Genomic DNA, 13,428 nt, shown 5'->3' on the forward strand with positions numbered 1-13,428 from the left:
ATGGAAACAACCTAGGTACCCTTCCCTTCAACAGATGAATGGATAATATATATCACTATATATATATATATATATATATATATATATATATATATATATATATATATATATATATATAGAGAGAGAGAGAGAGAGAGAGAGAGAGATATTGTATGTGTGTGTGTGTGTGTGTGTGTGTGTGTGTATGGAATATTACTCAACCCTAAAAAGAATAAAATTATGCCACTTGCTGGCAAATGGATGGAACTTGAGAATACCATGCTAAGCTAAATAAACCAATAGCAAACTTCCAAAGGCTGAATATTTTATCTGGTGTGCAGATGCTAATTCATAATGGAGGGCACTAGGGAAGAAAAAAAATGCACTTTGTATTAGAGAGAGGGAAGTGAAGGGAGGAAAAGAGGTATGAGATTTTGAAGAATCATGAATGGATCAGATATTATTACCTTGCACACTTATATAATTACATGACTGATGCAATTCTACATCAAGAAAATTCTACAACAAGAAAAATGTGAAGGTATAATTCATTTATATATACTGTGTCAATGCATTATACTGTTATATATAGCTAATTGTAACAAATGCAAAAAAGACAGAATAAAACAAATTACACATTATAGGAAATAAACACTGTTGTACTGAAATAGAAGGCAACATACAAACCAATGCACAGAAAAGAGAATAAGGATAAACCCAGACACTCACTTCACACTCATATTTGAGAAGGAGGCCAATAATACAGAATGGATAAAGGATAGTCTCTTAACAGATGGTGCTGAGGACACTCAATATTTACATGGGGAAGAAAGAAAATACTGGGGTCCCATTTACCAATATCTTCCCATCCTACTAAGGTGACAGATATGATCTTTCTCTGATTTGATCACTACAGAGTGTTACATGTATTAAAATATCATGGTATACCACACAAGCAGATGAAGTTGCTATTTTTCAATCTAAAATAAAAAAGGAAGAAGAGCATAAGTTTGTGAGCAATAACAACAAAACACAGAAGAAACACTTTACATCATTGCTTTAAAAAATGGTACTTTGGCTATGACAGTAAAAGGACAGGGGACAGGACCATAATCAGACAAGTATTATTTCATTAAGCCAAGAGCTTCTGCACAGCACAATAAAGCATGAACAGAAAAAAGACTCAAATGTTGGAATGAGAGAAATTACCTACACATCACCTGAAAAATGTGTAAAGTCTAAAACACACAAGAAACACACAGAAAAAGTGTAAAGTCTAAAACACACAAGAAAATTCCTATGACTCTATTAAAATAAAATAAAAAACTTGAGGAAAAACCAGTAAGCAAGCTGGGGATATTGAGACATACTTTAATGCCACTGGTTTCAGAAGCTGAGGTAGGATAATCACAAGTTAAAAACTAGCTTCATCAAATTATCCAGGCCAAAAGAAACTAAATAAAATCCTGTCTCTAAATTTAAAATAAATAAATTAATTAAACTCTGTGGATGTGCCTTAGTGGTTAAGTGCTGTAGATTCAATCCATAGTGGCAAAAAAATGTAAACACAGAGTAGCATGTTGTTTTCAAAAAAAAATGTGGTTAGGGTAAAATGGGGTGCTGATCTTCAATGGATATAAAATTCCAATTGCATAAGATAAACAACTTCTAGATATTTGCAGAAAAATTATATACTTACACTTTATAATAGTATGTTTTCAGAGTACATATATCCTACTTAGTGATCTTACTATTTTGCAAGGGAGGAATAAAAGAAGCAAGGGAGGGAGGGAGAGAAGGATGATGGAGAGAGACAGAGGAGGAGGTAGAAGGCAGGGAATTGGGGACTAACCCCATGATGCTCTTCCTACACAGTCAGGATTCCTGCTCAAAGTGGACCTGTACTTGATTGAATATTCTGCTACTTCTATCATAATTTTTATTGATTTTACCTTACTACTTATTTTTCAAAGGTAAATTCCAAGAAGGCAATCGACCACAGATATGAACACAGCACATAAATGTAACCTGCAAGTATACTGCATTTGGCCACCTCATGCACACTGAGTTTTCATTCCCATAATCACAGAATTCCAGTGGGCAAAGAAAATATGGGAGCTAAGAGAAAGTTGGGTACAATGTGACCATGTCCTATCCACAAGTACGTAAAAAAAGGGAGGGTGATGAAACCCAGGGAGGCCACACAGTAATGTCCACCAGAATTAGATTCAAATACATAAAGAAAACAGCCTTGTCACTCAAGGTACTCTTTGTTAGCCCACCTCTCCAGCTGAGGATGTGAAAAGAAAGGAAAACCAGGGTGATCTACAGTCACATTTCTACTGGTTCTTTCAAACTCATTTGCAAACCAGTTGGAGAAACTGTCCACAGTTATCAAAGTGTAGTAAAAACAATTGCACTGATTCTGTGTAACATATTCACTGCTTTGATATTAATGAACAAAACATGGATGTGCAAGCTCTACAGTATGACTTGCTTGTAAGTTTGCATCTAGAATTCTTATGGCATACTTAAAGATAAATGTTTAAAATGTTGTAATAAGAAGGACAATTAAAAGACAGACAAGATGTACCATGACATGTGAAGATATCACAGAAGAAAAAAAATAGATTTCTGTGGCATGATGTCAATAGCACAGGTCACCTGCTTTTAGACAGGCACTCTAAGTTTTCATTTTACATTGGGCCTGACAAATTACACAAGTTACCCTAACAATATCAGTAAAAAGGTGCATATTTCACTGGAGAAAGTGCTGATTCTAGGATCTGGTAAGATAAATTTTAAAATGAACATGAACATAGGAGGAACAGAAGAAAGAGTAGGATTAGAGTCTCCCAAGGTGTTCCACATGTGGATGCTGACAAATGAAATAAAAACTAAAATAAAAAATCCTGAAATAGTGAAAGCTGGAAAAATATGAGCAATAAAATAAACAACTTTAATAGTAAAATATGAGTGAAAGCAACAAATAAATATGTATTTAGTGATACAAATAATTGGCTTCATTGATAAAAAGTGATGTGACGGGAACAGAGAAATCTTTCATATAGAAGAGTTCAAAACAATGCAGGAAAATAGCATCCCCTCCTTCATGTGGAGCTTAGTATTCTTGCCTTTTTAGGAGTGGGCAGACTCAGTGACTTGAATGCAACAAACAGTAAAGGAATAAGGGAAATTATTACATTCCCAAAGGATGAACCTGACACAAACTACCTTGACAATGAATGGACTGTGGCACTTCAAATATTTCAGTGACCATCAGGTAACATCATTATGATGTGGCAACAAAGCATTTCAAATCCATACTATTTCTTCAAAAATTATTTAATCAGTTCTTTTTACAGGTAACTGACAATGACCATTTTCACAAGCAGGGAACAAACCATAAGGATACTCTATCCCTCAATGTTGAGTACCTATCTTTAAGTAATCAAATAGAATAATTAGTTTTAATTTGTTTTTAATTAACAAATATATATATTTCACATGTTAATGGATGCAAACATAATACTTTCAAATGCATGACACACAGTGATCATATCTGATTATCTATCATCTACTTTTATCCCTTGTCCTGCACCAGCACTCTTCCTACTCTCAAGAAATTACTATTGGGCTTCCATATTACTTTTTAAAAAATCAATTCTAAGATGTAGGTGGCAAAAATGGTAATAGAAAAATTATTTTTGCAGCCACAAACAAGCATTTGCAGAAATGAACTGTCCCCACATCTCAGAGACCATAAATGTTAACACCTGGCTGAGTCTCCCTTTGTCTCATTGTACACAATTCAAAAAAAAATCTCCAGCTATTGCTTTCACTATGATGACCTTAAATTTTCCTCACACATTTGGCTTCAGTTCTCACCACATGAGGACAAGGGCTCCACTTAGATCATCAGAAACCACAATGGCATCAAATCTAAAGGTCCCTCCTTTGTCACTCTGTAGTTCACTTTTTAGTAGATTTTTTAACAAAAACTTACTTTTTAGAATCATCTCTTCCAGAAATCCATGTCATTACATTTCCCTGGTTTTCTATCTCTTTAACTGGATGCCCTCACTCTCCATCTCTTTCATAGACTTCGCTTTTTCATTGCTAAATATAGGTGTGTCCCCACCTCAGAAAAATGATCCCTGTACTTCTATAACTTTACCCACACCCAGGATTTTGATAAGTCTCGTGGCAGTATTTTCCACATTCCCTTGCCTCCCAAATATCCATTTTATTCCCAGTCCTTTTCTCTTACCTTCAGACATGTTCATGTGGATATCTAAGAGAAATCACAAACATCAATGCAAAAGCCTTTCTCAAGACTAGCCTCATGTGGTCTTTCTGCCCCATTCAGAACTGGGTATCAGCAACTACCCTAGAGTGCTAAAGTTTAGCAATTGTTCTTGGTCTTTTAACCATTACACTCACCCCAATTCATCCCCCAACCCTTATTCTAAAGACAATATTATAAACATTTGTGTGTGTGTGTGTGTGTGTCTGTGTGAGAGAGAGAGAGAGATACATATATTCAAAATTATAAACATATAAGTATACAATTTAAATATATTAAATATCTATAAAATATATATTTATAAATAAATTAATCAGATTAAACCACTTTTATTTCTGTTATGAAGTCATGCCATCATGTTATATAATGCATATTCTATTGGAAATCATATCCATGTGAACAAGTTCTGCTAAATGGCCACAAATCCTCTTCCTATCAAGAGATTTATAAGCTGCTTTTGCCAAAAAGCACTGATTGTTCACTTAGGCCTACAGATGCCCAATGGATAACCGCAAGTGAGATAACCATTGGCATCAATGAAATATATTTATTCTATTTATTGGCTTACAATAATCACAGCATAGAAAAGAGAAAGAAATATCTGCAATATTAGTAAGGACTCCTGAAACATCCTAGGCACAACAGAAGTAGGAAGAGGCCATGACTGAATTGCATCTCTTACCCCACTTCTGAATAGAATTTTGAAAACAAAATATGTATATAAATATATATGTTCACACACACACACACACACACACACACACACACACACACACACACTGGATGGTGAGTGTAATCCTCCCTTCCATAGTTGGATGATTAATTTCATACATATAACTAATGAAGATTTGTTTTTAAAAAAATTTAAAAGCTACTTGTAAAACATGTACTGAAGAGCTTTCTAAAATTAGTAACCAAGCCAGCCAATGAGTAGGCAGATACTCTGGTGGACGCTAGGAAAAAAATCAAAAGTATAATTCTGGCGCCATCTAGTGTCTAATAAGGAGCTAACACTTCTAACAACGAAAGTACCCACGTTAAGCACAGCCCTAAGTACAAGTAGAGATGAAACAGGAATTCTTGAAACCTCAATAAATGGTGAGGAAATTCAACTGGAGAAGCAAGAAATGGAATATATTCTATGGAGGCATTTATCTCACAGGTAGAATAGGATTGGGGCAGGTAAATGACATGGCTAGGAGTGTCTTAGAATAATTCAGAAGGTAAAACATTTATGGATGATAACCTTAGATCAGATGCCTAAAAGAGGTCAGTACTCCGTGTTTCTGTATTGCTTGAATTCTTAGGTCAGACCAGGGGAATGATAATCCCCAGAAAAATGGGAGTAGAGGTTCCTTGCTGTTTTGTTGATGCCCATGTCCTCTTTGCCTAGAACAAAGCCTGGTGTTAATAGTTTTATTTTAAAAAGCAAGGGGTTATGTTACCATGTATAAAACCAAATGAGGGCTGGAAAGTGGCTCAAGTAGTAGCATGATCACCTGGCATGCATGTGGCCCGGGTTCAATCCTCAGCACCACATATAAACAAAGATGTTGTGTCTGCTGAAAACTAAAACATAAATATTAAAAAAATTCTCTCTCTCTCTCTCTCTCAAAAATAAAAAAATGAGGGTTGTGGTTATGCCTAGAGGTTGAGTGTTCGCCTATTATGAATGAGGCACTGGGTTCAAGCCTCACCACCACATAAAAATAAAATAAATGCACTGTGTTCATCTACAACTAAAACATAAATATTAAAAAAAAAACTAAATGATAACACTGTCAAAAATAGATCTCTTACCCATCCATGCAAACTGCCTTTTAGGGAATCATGAAGCTGAGGCTTGGCCTTACTCCAGCCTGAGAAGCTGGTGTCACTTTGTGTCCTACTTTACAGATGCAGGGAGTTTCTAAAAGTCGCTTCTGGAAAGGGTCAAGGCCTTCTCCCCCATCAATGCTTTTTTCATTGTCCAGGTGCTAGGAAACCCCTGCCTGTGAGCCAGTGCAGTGGAATGTGCAACCCAGGCCAGGCTCCAGCAAGTGATGGCTGCATCCCAGGCTTACCCTCTTGGGACCTCCAGGTCTCAGTATGTACAGAGCAGACACCAAGAGAAGTCTCTGTGAACATTCTGGAAAAATTGTTGTTCTCCCAAAACAAAGTTTCTCAGGTAATATCCCCAGGGTTCCTCCCAGAAACCCCATGGAACCCAACCAACCTGAAAATATGGAAAGTGCACAGCATTTCATGAGAGGGAGGAACCAAGAAAGGCTGTGCTGTGGCATCTTCAGCCTCCCTCCATTGTCTCAGTTGTAAGTGGGAAAACTGAAGCCCCCTGTGGAGCAGACCCTGAGGTCACATTTCTATCTCAGAGCGCAAAGACCCTTCTTCCTCACTGGGTCAACAGTGACTCCTAACAGAATTCCTGGATGCCTCTCCTGACTCCCTTTGCCTCCTGTGGATGCACCCACCATGCCTTCTGCTCCCGCACCACTGTGCCACCTTATTCCTAGGCTACGCTCACATAAGGGGTCCTGAATGAAATGCTGCTACCCACGTGCTTCCTCTGTCTTCTCCCCGCCCACAGTTCTTATGGGATGGGCTCCACTCACTCAGCCTGACTCTGCATCACCATCTCTGCCAAACAATTAAGCCCCACTAAGTCCTCTCCACTTTTCTTCATAGGCTCCACCCAGCGTCTGGCCTCTTACCTGCACTGTTCTGCAGAGCAACGCCCACTCCACCCATTTGATTCTCTGCATTCTGTCCACATGGCTCATCCTCTGCCGACCTATTTAACTCTCTGGGATTGCAGGTTTTTTTCCTCTAGCTGTGGAAGCTTTGCTGTCTGGCTTGGCTCAATTCCACCAACATCCACTAGCGTACCAAATGACTCAGATTTTCTTTGTTAGCTATGCTTTTCCATCAAGATCACTCCTACACCAGCCACCCTGTGTCACCTGGCCTTTCCACTGCTCCTCCAAAACTTCATCTGAAATGAATGAAAGAAATCTTGCAGAGATGCCCATGATTGTGACACCACTGAGTCTAAGGGACAATTACATTTGGGCTCTGGTCACGTTTGGACCCCAAACGTGGATGACCTTGAACCACTTTGCTAACCTGAGTCAGACTATCTCCATTTACAAAATGTAGCTGATGATAATATTTTATTTGCATAAATGTGAGCATGTTTTCAGCACTATCTGTGTATTATGGATTCAGGAGAGATATTGGCCAGCAACTAGCAAGGTCCCTACCCTATATGTGAAACAGCCCAGCCAGAATTAAAAAAGTATGTTTGCAAAGGACATGGCCTTCAGATTTTCTTTAGCTCTGTGGCCTTCAGCACCCTTTCTTACCCTTTCAGCACAGGATGGGCACAGGTACTTGGCAAACAAGAGTCATCTGTGATCTCTTCTCCAGCCAGCCTGGGGCATCTCAGAATGAGGGACCATAGGTGTCTGATCATGGCTATCTTTCTCAAGATTCAGTTTCAAAAGAAATTGCCTCCTTATACTGACTTCTGTATAACTATGGTTTATTCTGACAGCCTGACTCAATGCTGTAAGGACAGGGCACAGTTGGAGGCTTCGGTTTCAAGCTGCAGAAACTGATCTGGATGCTTTAAAATATGCACTAGATAACACTGGGGAGGTCAAGGGAACCTGATAGCAAAGTTCAATAAAACTAGAGCTGGGTTTTGCCAGGTGATCTCAGTGCCCAAAACCCCTTTATAGTCCTTCCTGGAGCCTGCTGCTATATGAGCACACTGTAAGTCATTCTGCTGTTACTTTGTTGCTGCTCAGATTCTAAGTCTTCAAAGAAGAGGTCCAGTTGGCTGGATATAGGTACTGGCAGGGAATATGAATTCTCCACATTCAACTAGGTATTGAAGGATGAGTAGAAATTTGCTAAAAAGCAAAGAAAAGCACATTCTAGGTAAGAAAACCATTTGTGACCTCATAAAGGTTTTGTGTCCTCTCAGAATCACATAACCACACTATGCCAGATGCTTTTCTCATACTGTCATTCCCTAAAACTTTCAAAAATAGTGCTGTAAGTTGGGAAATTGATCGCATTTTTTAAATGAAAATGCTACAGGCTCTTATAAAGAATTCAAAGTATAAGAAGAATACTGCAAAACTGAGCAAGGGGTGGGAATCTTGTCAAAACCCAGTGCCCCAAACATCAGAATTAACATTAGACTTTATTATTTTCTAGGCCTTTCTAGTCACATAGATTGGAGTGTGAATAAAAAATGGGGGTGGGTAGAAAGAAAGAAAAAAACTTTTATTAAAATAAGATTAAATGTGGGCTGGGCTTGTGGCTTAGTGGGAAAATGCTTGCCTAGTACATGCAAGGTTCTGGGTTATATCATCGATACCACATAAAAATAAAGAAATAGCCCAGCCCTGGGGGGCTCTGGGCCAGGGTGTATACCCATACATCCTAACTTAGCTGGTCCTCACTCTGGATACCAGTGGGAAGAACCTGACAGAGCAGAACAACTACAGCAACATTTCTCACGAGGGGAAGCACACACGGCTCTATGAGCGGTCCTCGCACATCAATCCAGCCCAGAGTGGCAGCCACAAAAATGTGGATTCTGCCTACTTCCCTGGCTCTTCTACATCATCATTATTAGACAATGACAATGAGGGTAGTGCAAAGGTAGAAGGTTCCTCCACTGCCTCTTCAGGAAGCCAGCTAGTGGAAGGCAAAGAGAGCCAGATGCGCACATTCCAACTAATCCCCTGCCTCCTGTAGATGCCCACCAGGGACCACATGGACATCACCACACCTCTCCTGCCCCCATTACACTTGAGGTGCTAAAAATGGCCAAGCACAGGCACAAGAAGGGGCTGATGTACCCTTACATCTTCCAAATCCTGAAGAAGTGTGAAATCAAAATTGCTGTTTCTATTGAAGATGAAGCCAACAAACATCTTCTTCTGGCTTCTCTTTTTAATAGGCCAGTTCATCAGTAGGTTTACAGAGTCCTGTTTAGTTTGGCAGAAAGCAGAAAGGAAACTGAGAGACTTGCTTTAAGAAATAACAGACTTCCACCAGAATTCTCACTAGTGATCATGAAGGAATGGGCAGCTTACAAGGGGCAATCTCCTCCAACCAAGTCTCAGGGCAGGGGCAGAGGCTTTGCAGGAGTCTGTGGCTTTGGCAGCCCTTATGGGAAAACCATAGCAACTGGCCCTTACCATGCCTTCTGGGTGGAGGCAGCATCAGAACACTGTGGAGCCTTCTTAGGCAGTGACAGCAGTGAAACTAGCAAGTCCCAGGGTGGAGTCCAAACTATACCTTCTCAGGGAGGGAAACTAGAAATCGCTGGCACTGTGGTTGGACACTGGGCAGGAAGCAGGCAGGGCTGTGGAGTCTGAGGGCCCTTCCCATTGCAAGTGGTCTCTGTCGGAGGAACAACAAGAGGGCATCCAATAGGAGTTATTTCCATCCTAGAAATACAGAGGTTTGGTAGAGTTGGAAGGCACTATGGCCGAGGTTGTAAAATCCAGGGAGCAATTCAGGGCAGACCTCCTTATGCTGCTTCAGAGGAAGAAGTGGTCAAAGAGCTGAAGTCAAAATCTGGGGAATCAAAGTCCTTTGCCATGTCTTCACACGGGTCCCTGGCTGAAAATGCAGTGATGGCCGAGGAAAAGCCAGTACCCCAGATGAATGAAAGTGCAGGGGACACCAGGGCCCCCAGCCACTCAAAAGTGCCTTGAACAATGACTAAAATGGGCACTAAACATCCTCTTTGAAATGCACTAAATACAGATAGCACCTGCTGCAGCGAGGCTGCTCTGGAGGCAGATATCTTAAATAAAGAAGAGTAAACTTATTTTTTATAGAGGGTGAAGGATGCTGGAAGGGTAAAGGTTTAGGAATATCTGGAGAGAAAGAGCCTGCAGTTATGTACATTTTGTCCTTTCTGTAATAGAAAAATTAGGACTTTTGAAATTCAGATCCCTCTTTGATTTCAGAGATTTAAACAACACATTTTGAGTCTTAACCAGTTGTAATCAAAATGCTACAATACAACAAAAAAGAGAGAATGAAAATGAATAGCATTTGACTCTTGCATTTAAAATGAAGTACACACAAAGTTTAAACTGGTTATGACAAAGCTTATAGATGTATTTCTTGAACTATAAAGAGAAGAAATTTTGGCAGTCTTTATATATAGCTTAAAATATAATTTTTAGCATTTGGCACCATATGTATGCCATTATATTTGATTTTGCATTACTGTTTCACAATGAAGCTTTGTTTAAGGCTTTGATTTTTATGATTATGAAAGAAATAAGACACAACCACAGTTTTTCTTTCTTACTTAAATTTTATCATTGTTGATGTGGTTCTTTTGTGTTAAAAAGTTCAACTATGGAAACTAAAAAAATATAAATTAATATTGCTGTTCTGCTGATTTTACATAAAAAGTACAATACTTTACAAGCAAGTTAAATGGAGATGCAAATGACCTTTCAAAATCAGCGCAATGTGTTCTGAAACTTCATAATTAATACCATGCATCTGTGATCAATGAACTATGTGGTTTTTTAATCAGATGTAGACCATTAGTATACTACTTGAGCTAAACTTCTGCATTGTTCATAATTTTTAAAGTGTGTAGTTCATATTATGCATGTTATTGTCCTTTCTTCCATTCTTACCAGTATTTACCTATTTGCAAAACAATAATGCTAATAATCAGTAATGGGCCTATAAAAGATTTAACTCTGTTTAGTCATTGACTGATCTTGCTCTAACATTAAAATTTTGTGATTATTGACCTCTGTTGCATTTATTCTAAAATCCCCCCAAAATTATCTAGTCATTTCCAAGTATCAACATTACCCTGGTGTATTCACTGCTGTATGCATTATTGTTTTTTGTTATTGTTTTATGCCTTCATATTAGCAAAATATGAAATTCTGTGAAGAAACAAAAACTTTGATCTCAAAAAAACAAATCACTCCCCTTCTGTAGCAGGAAACAAATTGCTTTTTCTTGAAAAATTTTCCATCAAGAATTTAGTAGAAGCAGGTATACTTCTATAAGTTGTTTTTTTTAATGTTTCCAAACAATGTACTTGGAAATAAGAATCACTTCTTATCATTTTCATATAATTCTTATGCTCTTCATCACATTAGTGATTAGAAATGAGGTGTAATTCCCCAACACCTGCCCGCAAGAGCTAAGTAGTGTTACCACTATTTACCCATGAGGAGTCTTTGCTTCCCCAATGCTGAAGTATAACACCAGAGAAGCACGCCAAGGCAAGTTTAGAGTGGAGAGTAGAAGCTTTATTAAGCAGAAAAGACTTCTCCTGGAGGAAGAAGGGGACCCAAGAGATGGAATCTGTGGAAGGGAGGAGATCTTACCTTTTTTACAGCTAAGGTCTTCTTTCAGCTTTCCCGCATTTCTGTCCTTTGTTCTGTTACCTTGAAATGATAGAATGTGGGTGGAGAGACCAAAAAGTTGAGAGTCAGCTGGGCTGGAGGAGTAATCTGGGCAGGAAGGGCTTGGGGCTGCTTTTGATTAGCATCTCGTTGTTTGCTGGGAGCTGCTTCATTAACATTTCTTTAGAATGGGCTCTGGGCCTTGGGGACATAAACATTTCAATTTCCCCAATTGCTGTTCTGCTTTCCCAGGCTCCATTGTCAACACAGCCTTCATTTTTTATTTTGTATTTACCTAACTATGCTAACTACCTATCTTTAAATCTGGCTTCAGTAGGATCTTACTGCAAATTGAAGGGAGTTCAGCCCTAAATCACAGATTTTGAAGTATGAACTGCTGTTGGGTCTGATTGATTATCCATGGATTTTGGTGTGGCATAACAGAGGCTATTGAATGCAACTTACAATGCTTAATAAAAATCTTTATACTTTTAGTATAAAAAATAAAGAAATTAAACAATGGTTAAAAATTATTTTAAAAAGTGATTTAATGTGAAAATAAACCATTTTTACTTGAATTTAAGAAAGAAAAAAAAAAAAGGGCCAGGCGGGCATCCTGCTTGTGGGAGTCATTGCTGTGATCCCAGGAAACCCCAGCCCACGGCTGCAGATTGGCCCCTGGATGCAGTTTACTTCCCGCTGAAATCACACATGGCATTTACCACGAGGTGCCTCCTGTGACACTTGGAGTATGTGCGTTTAATCAGAGGGCAGCATGCAGGGGCTCAGTGACACTCAGAATAAGCAGTCACAGGAAGATGTTTCCCGTGTTTCAGGAGAGATCTGGAGCCTGGTGTCACTCGGAATTGATGCACCATATGATGGTTCACCGCAGGAAGGATGGGTCGGGAGAACATTCACTCTAGTCAAACCAGTCCCTCCAGGTTCACCTGCACTCTGGCGGTTTCGCCAAACCCCTGAAATCTGCAGGGGTAGCTAGAGATGCCTCCTTCCTACTGGTTGTTAGAATGTCATCTTTTTTTGATCAGGAGTGCTCAGGATACAAGTGTGGTTGCAAAGAGTACAGAAAATGCTGAACAGCCGCGTGCGCTTGTGCGGACACACACACACACACACACACACACACACACACACACACACACATACACGGGCTAGCCCAGATAGGAATGACACAGCCACTCGGCTTTGAACACGGAGGCAAAGATTGAGATGGATTTTGAGTTGTTCCTGGCATTTGCTTGGAGCAGGAGAGAGGACAGGATTCCACACCCGTCAGACCCTGCTGGGCAGTTGCACATGTCTCCTGCTGCCAGATCCTGGCTGGGACAGTCCTAACTGGAAGCCCACCTAGAAGTACAGAGGTTCTGCTGGGCCATGTCTGGGACCTACTTTTGGGCTCTGACAGTAGCCATTTCTCTGCTGGGAGTGAAAGAAGAATGTCCTCTGTCCATGTGTTCACTGTTCACCCCACTGGGACAAACCCCTGCTTAGTGTGGCCTCCTGGCCTCCCTCCTGCCTGGTTCAGACCAGGGAGAAGTAAGCTTGGAGAACACGGAAGCAGATCTCCAGACTGTGCTGGTCCTTCTTAGGGGCCTTCTGCACGGGGTCCCAGGCTGTGCTCAGTTCCAGCTCCCTAGGCACGGAATGGCTGTGCAGTCCCTGGTTCATCGCCCATTGCTCAGGAAGCCCTGGACCATTAATTTCTTTCCA

General features: G+C 39.8%; 1 pseudogene; it reads left to right on the top strand.

The window, feature by feature from the left end:
- The first annotated feature begins 7,658 nt into the window (after nt 1–7,658).
- Nucleotides 7,659–10,193, top strand: LOC101955666 (constitutive coactivator of PPAR-gamma-like protein 1 pseudogene; annotated as a pseudogene).
- The last annotated feature ends 3,235 nt before the right edge of the window (nt 10,194–13,428 follow it).

Source organism: Ictidomys tridecemlineatus, chromosome 16, assembly GCF_052094955.1.
Source record: "Ictidomys tridecemlineatus isolate mIctTri1 chromosome 16, mIctTri1.hap1, whole genome shotgun sequence".
Taxonomy (NCBI): Eukaryota; Metazoa; Chordata; class Mammalia; order Rodentia; family Sciuridae; genus Ictidomys; species Ictidomys tridecemlineatus.